This window comes from Cebus imitator, unplaced genomic scaffold (assembly GCF_001604975.1).
Source record: "Cebus imitator isolate Cc_AM_T3 unplaced genomic scaffold, Cebus_imitator-1.0 Scaffold44, whole genome shotgun sequence".
In the NCBI taxonomy this organism is placed as follows: Eukaryota; Metazoa; Chordata; class Mammalia; order Primates; family Cebidae; genus Cebus; species Cebus imitator.
Window position 1 is genome coordinate 1,245,563 of NW_016107359.1, and position 23,201 is coordinate 1,268,763.

General features: G+C 40.2%; 1 protein-coding gene across 3 annotated transcripts in view; it reads left to right on the forward strand.

The window, feature by feature from the left end:
* NPAS3 (neuronal PAS domain protein 3) overlaps window positions 1-23,201 on the forward strand; it is an 853,232-nt gene that overhangs the window by 792,113 nt on the left and 37,918 nt on the right. The gene's annotated exons all lie outside the window — the stretch shown is intronic.

Consider the following 23,201-nt stretch of genomic DNA (forward strand, 5'->3'; position numbering starts at 1 on the left):
CCTCCTGAGTAGCTGGGATTACAGGCACGCGCCACCATGCCCAGCTAATTTTTTGCATTTTTAGTAGAGACGGGGTTTCACCGTGTTGACCAGGATGGTCTCGATCTCTTGACCTCGTGATCCACCCGCCTCGGCCTCCCAAAGTGCTGGGATTACAGGCTTGAGCCACCGCGCCCGGCCGATAATATTTTTCATACACTAGCACTTTCAAAAATAAAGTCAATCTTTTCAAACCATTATCAACTAAGTTTACAGAATATTCTAAATCCTTTGTTATGTCAACATCTTCATAGCATCTTCGCCACAGCATCTTCACCAAGAGTAAGTTCCATCTCAAGAAACCAGTTTCTTTGTTCATCCATAAGAAGCAGTGACTCATCCATTTAAGTTTCATTATGAGACTGCAGAAATTCAGTCACATCCTGAGGCTCTAATTCTAATTTTCTCACTATTTCCACCATAATGCAATTACTCCCTCCACTGAAGTCTTGAGCACCTCAAAGTCATCCATAAGGGCTAGAGTTTCTTTCAAACTCCTGTTTATGTTGATATTTTGACCTCTTCTCATGAATTACAAATGTTCCTAATGGCATTTTGAATGGCGAATTCTTTCCAGAAGATTTCCAATTTTCTTTGCCCAGATTGATTAGAGGAAACACTATCCTTGGCAGCTATAGCCTTACAAAACATGGTTCCCAAATAATAAGACTTAAAAGTCCAAATTACTCTTTAGTTTGTGGGTTACCATATGGATATTGTGTTAGCAGGCATGAAAACAACATTGACCTCCCCCGCCCCGCCCCATATGTCTCTGTCAGAGCTCTTGGGTGACCAGGTCCATTGTCAGTAAACAGTAATATTTTAAAAGGAATATTTCTTTTCTGAGCAGTAGGTCTCAACAGTGGGCTTAAAATATTCACTAAACCATGCTAATATGCACATGTGCTGTCATTCAGGCTTTACTGTTCTATTTCTAAAGCATAGGCAGAGTAGATTTAGCATAATTCTTAAGAGCCCTAGGATTTTCAGAATAAGTGAACATTAGCTTCAACTAAAAGTTACCAGCTTCATTAGCTCCTAACAAGAAAATCCACCTATCCTTTAAAGCTAAACATTGATGACTTCTTCTCTCTAGCTATGAAAATCCTAGATGGCATCTTCTTCCAAAAGAAGGCTGTTTTGTATCCATTAACAATCTGTTGTTTAATATAGCTACATTCATCAATAATCTTAGCTAGATCTTCTGAAGAATTTGCTGCAGCTTCTACATCAGCACTTGCTGCTTCACCTTGTACTTTTATGTTATGTTATGTTATGTTATGTTATGTTATGTTATGTTCCTTCCTCAAAGTTCATGAACCAACCTCTGCTAGCTTCCACTGTTTCTTCTGCAACTTCTTCATGTCTGTCAGCCTTCACTGAATTGAAGAGAGAGAAGGTCTTGCTCTGTATTAGGCTTTGGCATAAGGGAATGTTATGGTGGGTTTGGTCTTCTATGCAGAACACTAGAACTTTTTCCATAACAGCAATAAGGCTGTTTTACCTTCTTATCATTTGTGTGTTCACTAGAGTAGCACTTTTATGTTCTTTCAAGAATGTTTCCTTTGCATTCACAAGTTGGCTAACTGCCACCAACAGGCTTTTGGCCAATCTCAGTTTTCAATATGCCTTCCTCACTAAGCATAATCATTTTTAGCTTTTGATTTAAAGTTAGAGATATGCAACTCTACCTTTCACATTAACACTTAAAGGCTATGCTAGGATTATTAATTAGCCCAATTTCAATATTGGTGTGTTGTAGGGAATAAGGAGGCCTGAGGAGAAGGAGAGAGACTGGGGAATGGCTGGTCAATGGAGCAGTCAGAACACACACAACATTTATCAACTAAGTTGACCTCTTATTTAAGCCATGATTTGTGGCACCCCCAAAACAAGTATAATGGTGATATCAAAGATCACTGATCACAGATCACCATAATAGGTATAATAATAATAAACTTAGGGCCAGACATGGTGGCTCACACCTGTAATCCCAGCACTCTGGGAGGCTGAGGTTGGAGAATTGCTTGAGCTCAGGAGTTCAAGACCAGCCCGAGCAACATGGTGAACCCTCATCTCTACCAAATATACAAAAAAGTTAGCCAGGCATAGTGGTGCCTGTCTGTGGTCTCCGCTACTCAGGAGGCTGAGCAGGGAGGATTGCTTGAGCCCAGGAGGCAGAGGTTGCAGTGAGCTGAGATTGCACCACTGTACTCCAGCCTGGGCAATAGGGTGAAACCCCATCCCACAAAACTAATAATAATAATAATAATAATAATAATGAAGTTTGAAATGTAAGAATTACCAAAATGTGATGCAGAGATGAAGTGAGCACATGCTATTGGAAAAATGGCAGCAATGAGCTTGTTTGAAGCAGCGTTGCCGCAAACCTTCAATTTGCATAAAACACAGTATCCAGACCATGTGCAATGGTTCACACCTATAATCCCACCACTTTGGGAGGCTGAAGCAAGAGGATTGCTTGAGGCCAGGCATTCAAGACCAGCCTGGGCAACATAGCAAGACCCCCTCTCTACAAAAATACAAAAAAAAAATTGCTTAGCAAGGTTCCAATAGACCTAGCTACTTGGGAGGCCCAGGCAGGAGGATCACTCAAGCCCAGAAGTTTGAGGCTACAGTGAGCTGTGACCATGCCACTACACTCCAGCCTGGGTGACAGTGCCAGACCAGAGAAGAACCACAGTATCTGCACAGTGCAATAATGTAAAACACAGTAAAACAGAAAACAAGGAATACATGTTACCCTGTTTGACCTTTATTATCTCAAAACTACTCTACTGAGGAGTGATAACCACAGTGGCTGTGACGTCAGACAGCCGAGGATGTGGACTTAGTCCTGCATTCCTGGGTGTGTGACTTTTATTTGATTTCTTTAAGCATCTGGTTTTTTTCTTGTAAAATAAAAGTACCAATACAACCATCTTCATAAGGCTCTTGTGAAATAAAATGAGATGAAGGTAAAGTGCTTACCACAATGCCTGGCCCATATTGAGCACATACAATCCATGTCTATACGTAAAATTTCATGTATAAAGATGAATCTAGACTATACAAAACCTTAATTTGTACACCTCTGCAGGTGTACCTGTATCTATGAAAAGTAGTAATTCATCAGTAATATTTCAGATTATCTCCTGGAAGTTATATGAGCTCTAGAATAATAAATGATTTCTTCCAAATATAGAAAATGCATTTATTTCTGGGAAATTTCTTCTCGCTTAAGTGTCCTGAATATGACTGAAATACTTCATCTGTCCCTTTAACAAAAGAAGCACATACCAAATGGTTTTCTTTAGAATTGATTTAGCATCATGGGAAGACTAATATAGCCCTTAATGCAAGAAATGAAGTAGGGAAAGGACCAATTTGAGGTTGTTGATCTCTGGAATAAATGGAGCTACCAAGGCTCCAGTGTAGCCCATAAGTCTCCATGGTTTGATTAGAGCATCTATATTCCAGAAACTGAACCTGCAGGGAAGGCAGACTGCCCCTGTGGCTTGAACCCTGCCATATCTGAGAGGTACTATGCAACATTCCTTAGTGGATTCTATTGACTCATTCTTTTTTTTGTTTTTTGAGACAGTCTTGCTCTGTTCCCCAGGCTGGAGTGAAGTGGTGCAATGTCGGCTCACTGCAACCTCTGCCTCGCGGGTTCAAGACATTCTCCTGCCTCAGCCTCCCGAGTAGCTGGGATTACAGGCGCCTGCCACCATGCCCAGCTAATTTTTGTATTTTTAGTAGAGATGGGGTTTCACCATGTTGGCCAGGCTGGTCTCCAACTCCTGACTTCTTGATCCACCTCATGATCCCAAAGTGCTGGGATTACAGGCATGGGCCACCATGCCTGACCTCTATCAACTCATTCTAAGTAGAAGAAGGGAGCCAGGATTCTGGAGCTTATAGCTCCATTGTAGTAACTTTCCAGGGGACAAGGCACCAATTTTATCTGTCCCCATCCCTCTAGGAATGCCCCTCGTCCCACCATCATATGAAAAGTATGACCTCATCGCAACAAGATTTGAGTAACAAGACTCTTATTTAAACAAAAGAATCATCTGTGTAATCAAATTCTCAACCCTCTGTAGTTATATCCCGGGAAGAAGCTGTGGGCTGCTGCCCGGGTCAGTGTGTATCTTTGATCTGAACTACCAGTGAGCAATGGATATCTCTAAGTGACCATGTTGGAAATATCACCTTTGGCTCATAGTTGGGCAGCTGTCTACAGAAGCAACCCAAATAAGTTATTCCTTGACTTATAGCAGCATTGACATCTCCCTTCTACCAAGACTTTCATATCTGCCTTTTATTCTCTCTAAAGTATATATTGTCCCGAGATATTCCCATGGGTCACACCTGCTCAAACATCACTTTCTGATATCTGTTCAAACATCACTTTCCTTACCTCCCCAACTACAACAGATCAAGTGTGCCTTCTGCACTCTATCATCTGCTTTATCCTGCTCCTTACTGTTCTTCATTAAACTTAACACAACCTGATACTATTTTATATATGTATTTGTACATTGTTTTCCTTTCCTGCTACAGTGTAACAGGAAACTCCTAGAACAGTTTCAGGCACACAGTAGAAATTCAATATAAACATTTGTTTTGTAAAAATGAATGAATTTATAAATATTAGACATGATTTGTACTAAGCCAGAAAATATTTCTTCCTTGGGTCAGTGTTCTGCATCTTCCTTGAGTCAGTATTCTAGTCTCTTTAAAAGAAATTTAGATGAAGGGGGAACAGAGGCAGCAAACCACCTGGTTACGTATGCCACAACCCTGCATGACCTGCACATGTACCCTAGAACCTAAATTTAAAAAAAGAAAGAAAGAAATTTAGAGATGAGAATATGTATCCCATGGAATTATACAGGTTTTTTTAAATATTGGGGCCCTGATGGTAAGGGTAAGATGATAGTATGATAAATTTTCTTTTAAAAAGCCTACACACATGGTTGATACATTCTATGACATATTTTTCAAGCTATCATATTCAGTTTTTAAAAAATCAACGTGTATTTAACTTGTACCCCACTTGTACCCAATTCTAGGGGCTAGAGCTCTGGAAGTACAATCAAGAGATACTTGATTATTACTTGGTAGTTTTGAATATATTTAACAGTCCTCAACAGCCCCTTGTCAAATGTCCTTCAAACTCATGATTCCTTGTAGAAGTCATGAAAAACAGAGTGGCTTAATAGGGGCACACCTGGTGGGGAGAGTCAAAAGATTTCATCCCACTACCAGCACTTTGCTTCTTCATCGCGCCGCAAAGTTGGACAAACAGCCTGTTATCCTGGGCCTCTATTTCCTTGATGAAAACATAGCAAACAATTGCCTTTGATGTTCATTTGTCATTGTTGGTTGGCTGACAGTACCTTCTCTTGAGCTCCACTCTGTGCATTAGTGCTTTAGCCCCTTTGGGACATTCTAAGTAAAATGGAATAGAGGATCAGCCTGCCCAGGAGCAGCTCCTGATTCCCGGGAAGAAGGACATTAAGGTCTGCCCAGAAATTCCCAGAGGGTCATTCAGAGTCACCAAGAACTATTACATTGCCTCATGGTCAAGAGCAGTTTGAGAATCTGAAATATTCTAGGAAACATTTAACCAAATGAATGCCACAAGGGGAAAGAGGTCTGGGAAGGATTTTGTGATTTTTAGGGAGGGGTCAGTCAACTCTTGCACCTTATTCTTAGAGGGACTATGAATGGACTAAAACCAACCAGACTCAGAAATTAATCTAGATCCTCAACTGAAGACAAAAAATAATGGTGACTGGGGAGAAATACTCCTTTGCCCTATTTCATAAACAGTGGCAAATTTCTTTTCCTTGCTCACTTTAAACACAGTATATACTCACTCCTTTGTTTATGCCAAATAACACACAGCATCATGTTCTTTTTAAATTTATCTATCTTCTTCTTTAATTTTTTGCAGTTGGTTTATTGGTGAATACCTATGCCAGTGTTGTCTGAAGTGGGTGTATGTTTCCAGTTTTAGGGACCTGAAATGTTTAACCTGCCTAGAATAGCCCCATAGGCAGTTGAGGCCTGGGTAATTGCTCTTCTATGATGAGTGGAATTAACAATATTATAATTTTCAAACTCCTCAAAGAAAAATATCATAGGAATGTAAAGCATCCTTGAATTTGTTATTATGAATTACTGTCTTCTCTATGAAATGTGTCTTTGTACTGAAATGATATAGAAAGTGATGTAATTTGCCAAACGACTCATAGTGGCCAGATCCCAAGCCCCTTGGCAAGCAGAGGAGTGTTAAACTCTGTGGATTTGATCTCTAGAACACAAAGGTGGCAGTGCCTAGCACCTCCATGTCCTCATGCATTCCAAGAACCCCACAGGTCAACCATGGTGAATGAGAGCCCTAAAGTAGACGCAGATTGATGCAGAGCACTCAGTAAGTGAAAAAGAGAGTGAAGCCTAGAACCAGCACACCATACCATCACTGTCCCATAGAGAGCTGACAGACTGTGAGGCCTAGAGAGGACATTGTCCAGTCTTTCTCCCCACACAGTGGTCCTCTTCTTGGAGAAAACATCGGCGGAGATGTGTCACAAGAACCCATGAGACATTCTGGTCCCCAAAGAATCTTTTCTCTCTTACATTCATAAATCACATGTCCTAATCATGCCATCCACTCCTGAAAATTTTTAAAGGATGGTACTCTGCTAGTGAAAATTCATAGGCACCTGCTCTTGATTTACTTCCTGCTTAGAAAAAAATTTACACAGCTGTGATATTGCAGAGTGACTCTGTTCAAAGTACCAAACAGTGAGGCTAAGTCAAGAAGGGATATGTTGAATGCTTGAGTTATGATGATTTCAGCTATTCCTTTTTTTTTTTACAGCATCATTAGTACTCTGTCATTCTAATAATAATAATTCCCTTTTGACATCATAGAGGTAAGAAGAAATCATCACTGACATCAAAAATGAGGTGATATTTCAGCATTATTATTTCATCGAAGATAGAATGGAGAGCTTTATTACTCCCCATGCCTTTAAAGAAAGCTGAACAAGGTATATGCTGACCCTAGAGCTTATCTACTTCAGTTCCTTCCAGACTGATATGAAATAACTAATTTTAAGTATTCCAATGTAGTTTTTCCCCAAAGCTTTATTTACATCTAGGTAATGGAAACACTTTTGAAAACACACTTTCTCAGTTTGTAATAAGCTGAGAAAACAAAAGAGAAGTCTAGTGTAACCAAGAATGATCTATAATTTTCCTTCTTCAACATCACCCTTTGTTCAAAGTATTTAGGAATTGATTTCACTCAATCATGTGGTCAATACTGATTGTGTACCTGTTGTGTATTATACACTGTACTTGGTACTGGGAAGACAAAGATGGATAAACCAGAGTCCCTGATCCAGAGAGCAGAGTCTAGACTTAGACAGGCACACAAAGAAATGATAATGAGAAAATGTGATATGTGCTGTAATAGAGGTATGTTCCAATGGCAACAGGATAAAGAAAATGATTGTCTGGTGTAAAAGGAGAGGATCTCAAAGACAGCATCATGTTAGCTAGCTCTTAAGGGATAGGCTCACCTACAGAGATATGAAAGAAGGGAACTCTAAACAGAGGGAATGGTATCAGTAAGGAGATGGAGGCATCAAGTGTATTAAGCAGAAAGAAATCTGAGTATCAGGAATAAAGATAGCTAAGCTGAGCTGGCATATGTAGACAAGAGTAGGAACCTTCATGTGGGGTAATGCCAGCCCACGGGCTAATCAGCTAGAGGTCACAAGGATGAAGATTAAGAGTGTTCCAGGTCAACAAATTTTTTTTGAATCATTGTAAGAGAAAGAGCATTATTTTCTAACAAGGAGAGTATGAAGGTTGTGCTCAGCCTATAAGGTAAGAGAGTCAGTATGTAGATGTAAGTAAGTCATGGAATCATTCCTTTTAGAATTTTCTCCACTTATTTTTCCTTCTATCATTCTGCCAACATGAGTGCAGGGACTTTTTTCCCTTAATCTCAGATTCCTCATATAAACAGCATTTGGAGAAAAGGAATATGATCCTAGAACCAGTAACTCAAAAACAAACAAAAAAAAAACTAAGACCTGTATGCATTAAAAGCTGGCATTGCAAAATGCATCAGAGATATGAAGCACTGCATAGACCTCAATCACTTGGCACTTGGTCTACACATCATTAGGTATCTAGATTGTTGGAAATGCCTCTGTGTTTGGTAAAATGTAAGCAAAACCTCCATTTTAGGCAGCCTACTGTTTCCGTTCAATATGCTATTTAGTAAAACCCCTGATCTTTCAAGATGATAACTTTCTCTCATTACAAAAATTTTATTTATTCTTCAACTTATTTACTTCTGATTTTGGTTGGCTATTCAGAATTTCTAATTATAGCAACCTTTGTAACAGTGTTATCTGAGTACCTAATGCCGTTGTCCCAATAAGATCTGTGCATGTCACATCAGTTACAACTGATCTGCAATTAAAACAACAGTTCTCAAGTGAGCAGTAACTAACGACAGAAAATATGAGTTTCATAACTGTGAAAATAGTCAATGTTATAAGTGGTTTTTTAAAAAATCAAATACAGCGTATGACTCCTAGATTTTCAATAGGAGCAAATTTTCACCCCTTTTCTCTCCTTCTCCCCCCAAAAATAAACCTTTATATTACTGGATTGAATGCTTGCTTTTTTAAAAACATAATCTTAACAAATAAAATGAAGAAAACCTCTCCCTTTCTTTCTAAATATTTTTTTAGCATCTGCATAAGCTTTATCTTTCTATCAAAGGTAATATGAAACTTTGGTGCTTTGTATTGTAAATCATGAGCTGAGTTGCTTTCAGCTGTTTGATTTATTTATTTTTCTTTCTCAAACATCTTTTTCTTCTCCAGATAATCAGTGCTCTCAATTGCTCTCAAATGCCCCTACTTTTGTCACCACAAAGCTAGTGTAACCTCATGGAGTATACTCCCAAGCCACGCAAAGGCCATTTAAGAGTAGATGTTTTTGTTTAAGTCAGATCTCAGGATAGAAGGGGACATCATCCCCAGTTGGCTCTTGGCTTTCTTCCATATGCAGAAGCTAAAAAAGAGAACTGGACCAAGTTGGGCTTGGGTGTATGTTTGGGCTTTTTGCACGTACTAAAGCAACACAGAGCTGATACACAATAAACAAACATGCATTATGGGTTGTTTTCAGTCACTTTATAGACATATGCATTCATAAATTTTGATACGGTTGTAAGAAGCTGACTTTGATGGGACCAAACTCACAGACGAGCTTTCGATCACTGGAGCAACCACAGTCTAACTTTATGTTGACAATTTATCAGCCCTTCTCCGTCAAGGAAAATTGTTTTTTAGTGCTTGCCTATTAGCAATCCCATGCATAATATGAAATTGAGTTTTGGGGAGGACGGCCTACCATCTGTCTTTCTGATATTTTTTTTTCAATGTTTCACGCTCAAGTTCAACTCTCTGTGTATCAGAATGCTGTAAAACAGGATTCACCCGTAATATGGGCACTTAGCAAGAAAAATGGGCCAGATACCAATGTAATCTTTTAACTTGCTGACTTTTAAAAAGGAAAATCATTGATACCCCAATCTGCGCATTATCTTTTGAGAGCACTTCAAATTCTGCCTGCCTCTCAAAGCCAACTTTGGTACTGCTGATTCTTCTTAAAGGATAGTTTATTAGTGTGCTTCGAGAAGTGTTAAAACACTTTTACAAAAATAAAAATTCAAAGAGAAAGTGGAAAGCAGTGTGAGGTTAGAAAATGGAGCTCTAAAGGACTGGTGTGAGGAATGAAAAAGACGTATTTAGTTTCCCTTCCAAGTTCCAATATGCTAAGATTTTTATCAATAATATTGTTTTTCTGTAACAATACCTGCTCGGGGAAAATCTGCTCTGTAGCTGTCAGGATTATACTTCTCAAAATATGCTTAAGATGATTCTGTTAAATTGATAAAAAAGAAAAAAAGAAAGAAAAGAAAAGAAAAAAGTACACTCCACAATGTAGAAGGATTGCTCAAAAGAACATTCCCAAGCCTTTCATGTGTAACTGTGTAACTGTGTAACTGCATTTGTGCGGCAGGGCATTTATTATGCTATAAATTCCATCACTGATTTTGGCCAGTTCAGATTGATTCTGCAGTAACTGTAAGTAATGAACCTTCCAGAGCCAAAGGAGGAGGAAAAGAAGTAGCCAATACACTTGTGGCTGTGGGAATACAAATCGTAGCGTTCATTTAGTCACAGCTTTTATCAGATCATGCAGCCAATACCCTACAAAGCAAGAAAATATATACCCAGAAAAATCTACAGGTTCCTTGATCTGACATCAGCAGCTACAACAGGCAAACACTGTGAGAATACTTCTTGGGGAAAGTAAGCGATCTATTTTTTCCTAAGCATTTATTTCCCAAATTTGTTCTTTCTCATTTTCCCTCCCACCAAAGTATGGGCAAATGTCCACGCTGCAAGAGCAACAAAACATGAAGCTCTCTTTTCCTAGGGAAATGTTAGCCATGCCTGAAGCTTGGCCTCCCTCAGTTCCCAGTGCCGGGGACTTAAGGAACCCTCAGCGCAGAAGAGGCTCCTAGGGGTTGAAATACAGCAATTCTCTGTTCAGATCTTTGTAAACAGGAAAATCAGTTTCCCTAGAATAGTTGATGCCTGAGCCTATTAAGAAAATAAGGTAACCAGTGAGATGAAAAGCAGGAGAAACATCTTCTCGGAAGTGCCCCACGATCCCTGGGGTGGTGGCCGGAGAAAGAATCGGGTGAAGGAGGTTGCATTACAGACAGACAGTGATCTGTAATGCAGCAAAGCATTCCTGTCTACTATTAGAGGGCTTGTTTCCCTGATATTCTTTAAAACTGAGCACTAAGGATATGGGGGGGGTGTGAGGGATGGAATAAAGTGTGATTTTGAATCCTGAGTATCAGCAGAGATACAGCAGAGTAAGAGCCTTTGGCCAACAGAAGGGAGGAGAGGAATATGGAAATGGATGACACTACAGACACATTTCACCTACGAGGAAGGCCAAGGAAGTCCCCATTCCCTTCTTCCCCAGCTCCATCTCCTCTCTGACCTCATGTTCACAGAATGCTTAGGAGCAGAGTAAGACAGCGGTGAGGCGTCAGGCTCACAGTGCTGGCTCTACAGTGGTAGCATGGTCAGAGGGAGGCCATGGCTTCAATGGAATGTGCAGGCAGTTACTTTATGCCAGTCCTGGGATCTGCATCCTCATCCTCATCCCCATCCCACTGAATTTCCAGAAGGACAGAGGTACAAACAGGTAATCCATCTTAGAGAACAACACAGCATCTTCACTATCCTTAGTTCCCAAGAACAAATACCACAAAATCTTTCAAGATTCTCTTTCTCTTCTTCTCCCTTTCCCTCTTAAAATCATAGAATCGTAGAGCTGAAAAGCTGTAGACATGGTTTTTGACTATTGTGAGGGACACCTGGCAGAATAAACCATTTGGGGCCATTTTAAAACAGGTACATTTCTCATTGAACTGTTTGAAGTTATTTGAGGTAAGTGCCGTGAGACGTCTCATAGACGAGACCACAGACACAGCAGGACAAATCTTTAGTTATGGACAGTGAGAGTTAGCCGAATGGAGACACATGTTGTTGTTTTGGGTAACTCAGTAGCATGTAGAAAACCCTGGCCTGAGGATCAACAGATGTAGGTTTTAGTCCTGGTTTTGCCACTTAGTATGTATATGACCTTGGGGAACTCATTTAGCCTGCCTAAGTCTGTTGAAGGAGGATAATAGTATCTCTTCTGAAACATCATAGAGTTATTATGAGGTTAATGTGAGATAATATGAGTGAAAATATTCTGTAAACTCTAAGTGACTATGAATATCCAGTATTATCTTTATTGGATTATAACTGTAAAATCTAGGGTTTTAGCATTTCAGAATATCTTGGCTTATGTTTATCACTAGTAATTGATCTCCTCATTTTATTTCTATTATCAGTGCATTTATTTTTGTGAAGAAAAGCCACTTTTAATAGAAGACTTCAGATGACCCATTTCATTTCTAAAGAGGGCAAAGGCAGAGATATGTTCATAAAACAGAAGTAGGAAAATAGCTGGAAGTCACTACAATGTCGCCGTCCCTGCAGTGGAGTCTATGGATCGCCTTGGGGGAAAGGATTCTACAGGCATGGCCATGAATCATGGCTGATGTGATTAGGCAGCACTCTAGACCAGGTGGGCCTGGGGGCCTTTCAAGATTCCTTGTCATTGTTGCTCACTTAGGTTAATGTTAAGATTAGCTGTCTGGTGTTATTTAATAATATTATTGTCTTAGTCCATTCTGTGTTGCTATGAAGGAATACCTGAGGCTGGATATTTTACAAGGAAAAGAACAGGAAGCATGGCACCTGAATCTGTTTAACTTCTGGTGAGACCTCAGGCTGCTTCCACTCATGATAGAAGGGGAAGGGGATTTGGCAGGTACAGAGATGCCGTGGCAAGAGAGGAATCAAGCAAGATAGTGGGAGGTGCCAGGTCTTTAACAACCAGCTCTCCTGGGATCTTATAGAGTGAGAACTCACTCATCCCTGAGGGAGAACATTCATCTATTCATTAGGCCCCACCTCCAACAATGAGGATCTACTTTCAACATGAAGTTTGAGGGGGACAAACATCCCAAACCATAGCAATTATCGAACTTTGAGTTTGATTTTTTTTATTCGTGATTGAAACTTTTATGTATCCCTCTTTGCATTAAAATAATCACTTATCAGAGTCAGTAATGAGTAATATAGACACCCTTAAGTTTCTTGAGGGACAAAGGTTCAGAGGGCCCAGATGAGCGAGTCCCACCTACTACATAGTGAATGAACTGGGCATTTTCTGGAGTCCCAGTTAAGTAGCTTCTTGCAGTACCCAGTTGTACTCGCGAAATAACTAACCCCAAGAAGAATCTTACTAATATGTTTTCTAAAGGGAATCTTATATTGAAAGTTTTTTGAAGTAAAAGGGAGAACCAGACAGATTTAGACTGCTCAGATGGATCAAAATAGCAATTGGGAGTGGCAAGAGATGCAAGATAGAGTGTGGAAGAGAGCACTGAGCTTGGAGGAATGTCAGAATTCTATTTTAGCTGTGTAATCGTAACCAAACACTTCATCTCTCTTAGCCTCCAGTTCCTTATTTATAGAAAGGTGATACTAATATGCGTTCTACCTACCTCAGAGGCTATTGTAAGCATTAAAAGAAAGAAAGAAAGTTAAGAACTTTGTAAGCTTTCATACAGTAGATAGATGTAGCATCTAAGCAGTCAGTCATCCTGTAGTCTGGTCCTATGAGATACACAGAGAAATAAAGAACGCATTCTGTGCCATTAGTAGGAAAACAGAGAGATGGAGACAAAGGCAGAGACAGGGAGAGGGCAATCCGTCGTAGTACAACCTAGTGCTGATGGGTGGCAGAGACAACAGTAGGAATTCAAAGAGAAGACGACAGCATTGGACTAAAGTGACCAAGAAGAGGAAAAGGGATTTGATCTCGCCCTTGAAGAATGAATGTTATTTCCACTGATGGTGGGGCATGGGGAAGGAATTCTTGGTCTAAAAGATGATGTGATGAAAGATGTGGAGAAGGTAAACACAAAGCGGATTCAGGAGACACTGGACAAGGCATCTGGAGTCCAGGGAGGGAAGTCATGGAAGCTAAGCCAAGTTGGCTTGGCCTGGTTTGGGACTGAAGCTTGAGACTGAATGGTCACAAGCTTTTCATGTTGAGCTAAGTGGTCTTTTATTCCAAAATCAATCAAGGCTCTTGAGTAGTGATAGTGACAATGCTACGACTTGATATCTACATGGTGCAACACCATTTTCAAGGCATTTTTAAATGCACTACTTCATTCGATTGTTTCAGGAATTGTGTAAGACAGGGATAGAGAGAATGATCACTACTGTTTGACATATGGGAAACTGAGGCCCATAGAGGTCCTGCCGCAGCTCCAAAGTTATACAGGTAAATGAGGGAGACCCTATAGCTCCTGGTCTACTGCCTTAGCGTAAAGAGACTTTAGGAAAATGAATCTGACAATAAAATGCAGGATGGGCCAGAGTGGAGAAAAATAAGATGGGGGAAAAAATGAGAGAGACCAGTTAGGCAGCTGCCCACCCAACTGTCCAGATGGGAGATTTCAAGAATTTGTATTACAGTAATGGCACTTGGAATGGCTATACTCATCAGAAGTAAGAGAACATTCCCAGGTCTTAATGACTGGTTTTAATGGATGTGGGAAGTAAGAGCAAGGGGATCAAGGATGAGTCCAAGAGCAGTGATACTCTCCTTTTCTGCCTTTGAACTCTGATGAAATGGAAGCATTAGCAGAAATAAAGAGTGCTCCAAGGCTGAAGCCTGAGTAATCAGCTGGACACTAGTCCTACTGACATTCATTCTCTACCCTCATCTGGAGATTCCTTTTTTTCACCTTTCCATTACAGCCCTCACCACACCTTCGTCAGGTCAACACAGATGGACTGTGAGCTTCTTGGTAATTATGCCCCAGTGCCTGTACAGAGCCTAATAAAAATTAATTAAACATGCAGTGAATGAATGAATGCCCTCACAGTTTTATTCCTAAATCTCAGGTGCAGTCATGTAATCCTTTCTTCAGAATTCTTCCGTGCCCCTCCCTTTGTCTCTAACATGAAGTCACAACTCCTTCGTGCAGTTTTATTCCTAAATCTCAGGTGCAGTCATGTAATCCTTTCTTCAGAATTCTTCCGTGCCCCTCCCTTTGTCTCTAACATGAAGTCACAACTCCTTCGTGCAGTTTTATTCCTAAATCTCAGGTGCAGTCATGTAATCCTTTCTTCAGAATTCTTCCGTGCCCCTCCCTTTGTCTCTAACATGAAGTCACAACTCCTTCGTGCAGCATTCATAGCATTCCACAACCCAGCCTGCTTTCCCTCCTCCTGCACCTCCCCACCTACTCTCCTTTGTCCCCTCTCTGCACTCCTCTCCATTTCTGAACACAAAAGTTTCATGTCTCTGTGCTTTTGCTTATACTGTGTCTCCGACCTAATGCCAGTCAAATCCTCCTCACCCATAAAATTTTAACTCAAATGCTGCCTCCTCCCCGAGAGGCCCCCCTAGTGCCTTGTGAGGACAGCTCTCCTCTTTGCTGCTTCTGTGCGGGGCATCCCTCTGTAGGTCTCATACAGGCCAGTGTATGCAGCTCCTGGACAAGCTTGCCCATGGGGCCTAGCAGAGTGTTGACTCCTATTAAGGGTTTAAATAGGGGAAAATAAAGAAAAACAGCCAAAGAACTGTTTGGGGAAGAAGGACATGAGCTTAACTTCCGTGTTCTCTGATGAAATTTACCTCTTTCCTAGAAATTATTCTCAATGAAAAATAATATTCATTTAAACATCGCACATTTATACAAAGGAACTGCTTTCCTTTCTCTGCCTATTTAGATGTGGGGTAGATCTACTTTAATATCGAAGATTTTTCTTATTCCTTGCTCAGCAGAAAAAGCCTACTCAAACAAAAGGAAGAAACTGACATATTTTGGATTGACAGATGTCAAGGGACACTACCGTCTAATTTCCTTGTTGATTAATTTGAAGGTAATTTCCTGGTAACCCAGACTTCCAAAAATGTATTTTAAGTGGCATGTTGGTAAAAGAAAATTAATTTCTCTGTGTTAAACTTGCCAGCTTTTGAATTAATTGCATGAGCATAACAATCAATTAATAAATGTTAAGCAAACAAGGGAAAATCGGTCAATTAAAAATGACAAAATTGATTCCAAGGGTAGATAAACCAAAAGTTTGTCATAATGTTCACTTCTAAGTTTAGATCTCCTGCCTCTGTACAATTTCCCTCCCACTTCTCTACACAGCATGCAAATTGCTGATGCTTTATTCTAATTTCTTATAAATAAATTACCACCTAAGCCCTCCTTGCTGCTTTATTGGGATTAAAGAAGCCAAACATAAGTAGCAGGCCTCCAGCAGCTCCGGGGAGAAGGTCATTGCTTTGGGAAAGTGTGCCACCCACAGTACTCTGCAGAAGTGTTTTTGAAAGAGGAGCCTTTTCAACGTGGACCAGTGTTCTCTAAATATTTGTCAGTACATTCTGTCAAGAGGAAGCTCTGTATATTATCTTCCTTTCTCCTGGTTATAAACTCAAATGCCTCCCAGAGATCAGGCAAAATGGGAAGTGGCCAGGCCTGGAGAGAGTGCTTGTCCCTCGCAGGGCATTGATATGAAACCTTCTTAAACCCAGTGCTGTGTATACTTTCATATCTGCAGCTGAACGTGACCTGGGATACATAGATTTGTTCTTCAGACCTGGATTTTGAATTTGTTTCTTCACTTGAAAGGCTAGGTGCTTTGGAAATAATGTTTCAAGAAAGTATAGGAAAAATAAAATTTGTCTAGTAGAAAGATCTTGCAGGCTGCACAGGCTTTATAACTATAACGGAAGATTGTCATTATTTACCTGGCCTGCTATACTTGTCTTTAATCCTGACTGAGGAGTGCGTTTTATCACAAAATACTTTCAACTTTCCTTTTAGACATGGACTAAAAAGAAATCATAGATTGCAACATGCACATCACAAATTTCTCCATTTTGCCGAGGGCATTTAGCATAATGGATGTGATGAAATTTCTAGAATGATTTTTATTTAAGCACATATAAGATTGCTGAATAAAGCTGGGAAAAAATATCAAGACTTCTTTAGTATACTTAAATTTCTAAGTCCAGCTGAATCTTCACTTGAATGTTGACAATTTCACAGTCTTAAAGTTGACCAAAACAAAACTCACCCTCAGGATGTTTTGCCATCCACCAGGCCTTCCCATCTCAGTAAGTGGCACCAGCCTCTGGCCAAAAGCTCAAGAGTGTCCTTTGATTCCACTCTTTACCAGCCACCTCACATCTAATACATCAAGAAATTCTGTTAAGTTGACCTTCACAGGGTATCCAACACGCAACTACCTGACACCATTTCTTCCTGAGCTACCCTCTTCTCCCTCACCTGGGCCTCTGCAGGAGCCTCTAACTTGGCTTTCCCAATTTTACTTGGGGCCCCAGTGATCAGCCAGAGATGTTTATCAGAGCTCATCTTTCCCCCTTGGTCTGCCCTTTTCACTGCTGTATCTCCAGAATCTAAAATAGTGTCTGGCAATAAATTCATCTCAGAGATACTTTGGAATAAATTAAATTATGTAGTTTGGAAGAAGTACACATGATGTAGGATCATTTGGACACTTGAAAAACATTATCTGACCATGTAGAAACCAGAAAAGAGTAGGACAGTCACCCCTGAATGTGAGTAGTTTATACATCTGTCAATCAACTGCTTGCCTCATCCCTTCCTTCTAAAGTGTTATGGAGAAGGAGATATTGTGGGTGGGTGGGATCAGTTTGCCCATCCTGCCTAAAGCCCCTCTCCTTTGGGGGTTATGTCTGCCTAAACCAAAGTAGTGGAAAAAAACAAAATCAAGTGCTGATTCCAGTTCTTTTAAACAGTTGCATACCTACTTGGCAGTTATGATAGCAGAAGTCACTCCAATAATCAAAAGAATCATTACTTGTTTTGCTAAAATCCCAGGGAAATAGCACAAGATGTAATATTTCGGCACTAATGAGGTTGTGCCCGAAGAAGTGTGATTTTAATTATGATGGATTTGGAGAATCCATTGCAAAACTGCAGGAGAACAGCATGTTGTGCCAGTTCCAGGGAAAGTGCATTAATATCCCATGTTTTTGTTTTATTTAGTCATCGCTGGCTGTGCAGAGAATCACCTAAGGTAATGGTAGAACTACCAGGAACTACATCAAATAGAACCCTGTAAAGAAACTTTTTATTTTCTCCTCCCATGCTATGGACGGAGAGTGTATACTACAGAGGAATATTTGTCTTGAGTTGTCTTACAAGCTTACAAGATTGCTTTGCTTGGCCACTGACAGTTTTGATCCTGATGCAAACTTTCTAGCCCCTTCCATCCTTCAAAGGTCGAAAGTCACCACTTTAGCACGGTGGCTCACTAAGCCTTTATTCCAGCAGATAGAGGAAAGGAGTTTCTGTAGAATTTCACTTCGTTCAAAGACTGATCTGGGCTGGGTTTGAAAGCTCCTGGTGGAAGTCTGCATATGAGCAGTGCACTGATTACTTCATTAGAACCCTGTGCACTTCAAGAGCCATATGCTTTCAAGTTTCTTTAAATGGTATTAGGGAAAAATATCCTCAAGGCATTATTTTTAAAGGGGACTTCAAACGTTCCCCAGAAAAAAAAAAGTACAGCACATTTGAACTCCAGGGGGTTGCAGGAGAAATCTTACTTAGCAAGACTGCGAAAAACGGAATGATCATTTCGGTTTCAGGGTAAAGTCAGCGTTGGTCACAATCAGGGATAAATTTGAAATGTGGATGGAGAAAGATGCAGAAAATCTCCAAATCCTTGAATCCTTACCATAAAATAGCAAAGAAGATGATGACTTGAAGAAGGAAAATTTTTAAAAATATTTTCCCTCTTACATTCGAGGGAAAGGTGAGAATTGAATATCTTGTACAGTGAAAAAATTGATGAATTCTTCCCATTTCTTTCCAAACAGAAGACCCTTCTAAAATAATTCTCCACCCCCAACTTGGGCTACATGTATTCAAAAGTGTATATTAAAGACCCAGAAAGCCACGCTACAGGTAGAGGTAAAGCTATTCATTTTGAGTTTTCCTGCAGAAGGTCGGCTCCAGAGGTCAAATCAAAGAGATGCTTCTCCAAGTTTAAACTCTTATTTTCTAAATAGATCCCAACCTGATCTCATTTAATGCATTGACGTGTAGTTTCTTAGGCATTATAGTTGCCGTATTACATACCAAAAGGACTCTCGAGAAATTCCCCCGAATTGATAATTCTAATTTCTTATGTATAACTACTCTATATTCACTCAGAGGACAACTGCATTGTATGCTAAACCATGAATCATAAAAATTGGTCCATTTGTATTAAATTGAGATGCTCTCTTTTTTTCCCCCGTTTGTTCCCACACTTGAGTTCCTGATGTCAGTTTGTTTTTGGCTTCTTGAGCATATTAAAGTTTTTCTAGTGCTTATGATGTTCTTGCCAAGAGCACACTTGCAGCAATCTGCACTAGAACAGTCTTTGTGCCAATTACTTCAAAAAGTATTCTTTAAAATAAAAACGGGGAGGGGGAGGACTTTTATTTCAGGGAACTTTCAGGTTATAGTGTGGTGGTTTCAATTTTAATTTTTAGAGTCAATCTTCCTGAAATGATGACTTACAGTCTCTGAAATGTGCATCTTTGTTTTGGGGCTCTTTTTTAAAGCCTTTCTTACAAAATGGAAACCCTGATAAAGACACACGAATAGCAGCAGGAATCAGTGCTACGGAGGAAACTGCTGTCGCTGCTGACACCACACCCTCATCTATTTAAACAGCTTTGGAAAGGAAACTGCTAGAAGCTTGTTAAGGAGTTTCCAAATGTGTGACTGAAAATGACTATCTCTAATCATGGCTGAATAAACCAAATGCAGCAAATGAGCTGGTGACACGCACAAAAGTCCTATGAGTGTTTTGAATTGCATATGCTGAATAGATAATAACCTATGTCAGTGCCGTGGGGTCTTTTGAAGGTTAAAATCTTAAGTTTGATCGAATCATTTATATAGAGAGAAATAAGCACATTTGGGAAAACAAAAGAGGAAAATACAAGGGGGTATGGTCTCTGAAATGTACTACTGAATAGTAGAGAAATCACTGGGCAAGAGATTAGAACTCTTTTCTTCTTGTGCCTGCCACTAACTGGCCCTGTGTCCTCAGGCAGGACATTCCAGCTGCCGGGACCTCAGTCTTCACATCTTTATGTGGAAGGGTTGGCCGAGGGGTCTCCATGGCCCCTTCCACTCCAACTTGCTTGCAGTCTTTCTGGGATGCTGAACCCAAGAGGTACTTGGCACTGCCATGGATTCATTCATTCCATAATGCGAGACATTTCGAGAGGCATATTGCTACTAGAAATTATTCTCATTTAGGATGAAATATGGGGTTGAATTAAACAGCCTTATAAAATATTAGCTATAGAATTCAAAGGGCAGCTTAAGAAACATGGAAGAAAATGTCCTGTGCTATTAATTAAACACAGAACATCTGTGCCTAGCAAAGAGTGTAAACCAAGAAGAGAAAGGAGAAAGTTACAGAGGCTTAGGGTTTGTGATGGGTCAAGGCTTTGTGCTTAAAGAGATTGGATTCAAATACACTCTGCTAAGGAAGGGGTCGTCTCAGATGCAGCATAGGCAGGCTTGCTTTCCCAAGGAAAAACGTAGATGCTGAGAAAAAAGGTCCTTGCCATCAAACAAGAACTACGTGTTGCCCACGTATGCCAGGGAAACTGAGGAATATTGGCTTCCAGTTTGCATTCTTTCTTTCTCATACATAGTGTCTAAAATGCCTTAAGAGAAGTCTCTTTGTTCGTTCATTAAGAGTTCCAGATACCTACTGCAGCCTCTTGGGAACTGATCATTTTTGTGTTTGATTATTAAGAAATTTTATATCTAAATGTGGGGAATATTGAGGGTTTTTTTCCAAAATATATATGACCCGCATATTTGCTTTAAACAATTTTAATTATAAGAAACAGAGTCACCATTATTTGTGGTTTCCCCTTTAAAGAGATGGATTCTTTAAAAAAAAATTCAGCTCAAGAGATAGCAGAGTTGCACGTCTAGGGCTGGTCTACCCACCTACACGGACAATTCTCTTCACTTCTCCATCCTCTAAAGCTGAGGAACCCGGGAGTGACTGACTTCACATTTTCCTTTATAACCATTTATTCTCCTAGAGGCCTTGAAGTTGACTGTGGGCGCTGGGGAGGCTACCCTCCCATGAGGCTGCCTTCACATTTTCTCATGGCAGCAGAATGTTCTCCAGAACTACCGTCTTCGGCAGAGGGGTACATGACTGTCTCTGAGCATCTGTGGCATTTATTGCAGTTTAGTGTCTGTGTCCAAGTTCTGCTAGTAAAACTCAAGAGAAACAAAGGCTAAAGAGACTAACTTAGAGCAAGACTAGTTGGGAAACTCAAGACATGAAAGTAAAACGCCGCATATTCAACAAAGGTGTTAAGCAAGAATAGGAAATAGAAAATACTTGATTTGTGTTACGTCTTGTCTAATAAGAGCTCATGGGCTCCAAAGAAAGTGCATTGGTATAATATAATACTTCTTCCTGAGGTGGTGGTGGGTAGGGGGAAGCAGTTTTTCTTTCGTGCCTGATGTCTGACTAGTTCTGAGTCTTCTTTTTTTATATAATCTTGCTGGAAAATAGAATTGCAGTCTGTAATATTGAGAAGAACTGCCTCTCTACCCTCAAGACAATGACACTAAACCACAGGGGGCCTCAGGGGGCCATGAAGGGTGATATCCCCCCACCTTCACATCAAGTGATAGAGGAATAAAAAAGTTCCCCTCCACAGTGGCACAATGGTCCTCTGTCCTTCTCGAGGAGACTTTAATAAAGTAACTGAATCAAATGAAATTTGATCAGATGTGTATAGTTCAGCCTTCTTGCTTTGCCCCTTAACAATTTATCGAGGTGTTTCTATCCATGGTCCTGTTTTATTAAATGATATTTGAAGTGTTCCACTCTCTGAGAAAATGTGGTTTATATCCTTGGCATACATTTACATAATCTCATTAAGGAGATCTCTCTAGCTTAGTTAAACTATCCCAATAAAAAAATCTTATCTTTGGGAGAAGAAAGACTATTTTCTCCAAAGGGAACAGGAAGCAAATAGGGGGCCAGGCACATTTTGAGAAGCTAAAGCTGTAATTATAGCTATATTTTTTATGTTATGTATGTGAAGTTTGTTAAAAGAGATGGATGGGAAATAATTGTTATGTTTGGAGGATACGGTCATGTAAGAAGAGAATGCTGTGGCTAATGTATTTTAAATGTGGGTTTTCAAAATAATTTAATTTTTTATTTGCTGCCTTAGAAAATGTTTCTGCATTAAAAAAAAAAAAAAAAAAAGAGGGTGAAAAATTACTAGCAATCTCTCAGCTCCCCACTGGAGCCATCCAATGAAGGGTTAACCTCTCAGGATCCCCAGAATTAATCAGGAGCTCAGCCAGAGGTCGGCTGGGCGAGGGGGAGGGGATTGGCAGAGCTTAGCCTCCCCCAGAGGCTTACAGCACTACAGTGCAGCCCACTGTGGTGCAGCCACTGAGAGAATGCAGACCTTTTCACAGATAAAGGAGCGTGCACAGGAAATATGCCCTGATCCCACATCAGCCAAGGGTGCCTGCTTCTCATGCACTGATCCTCCATTTTCAAACAGCCAAAAGGCAACAAGTTATGTTCTACAGAGTGGGATATTTTTTTAAGTACAGCTTTAATCATAAATATATGTTCATCTTTCTTTGCTCATTTAGAAGGCAGTCTGTGATGCGCACCTGGGTCATCTTTATTAAGATCTCTCAATTCATTCAGCTCTCGTGATGGAGAGGAAGCTGCAGCTGGGTGGAGGGTATGTCCTGCCAGCCACTGTCATCTGAGACACTTGGAGTTCTTGCTGTTATGCGCATTCCCAGGCCCCCTCTTGATTTAGAAAATCTGAACCTTTGGGACTGGGAAGCCACGTCATTCATAAGTTCTCCAGGTGATTCTTGTGCACATTCAAACATAACAACCACTCACCCCAGAGGTTTCTTTATTTGTTTAAAAGAAATACCTCACATCAGCATTAGGTGTTGTAGGCTTTCCAATCAGAGTAAAGAACAAAATGGTTTTCCTTCATATGCCGGGGACATTTAGTCATTTTAGTTACCTGGGTAGTGAACAAAGTGAGTTGACTTCATGTGGAAGACTAAGAATACCCATGTTCACATGCATACTTGTACCTGAAGTGTGTTTTTCATTAGGACTTTAGCATGTCAGTGAGAACAGAAATAAGCCCTTGACTTCTTTCCTTTTCCTCTGCCTTCCATAGTCTGCAATGTCCTTATGTATAATTTCAGATCTGTCCATTTCCTGAACCAGCCTTCACTAAGTCTTTGCAGGAATCAGACCAAGCATCCAACAGTATGCTCCAATAATACCACTCTTCCTGCT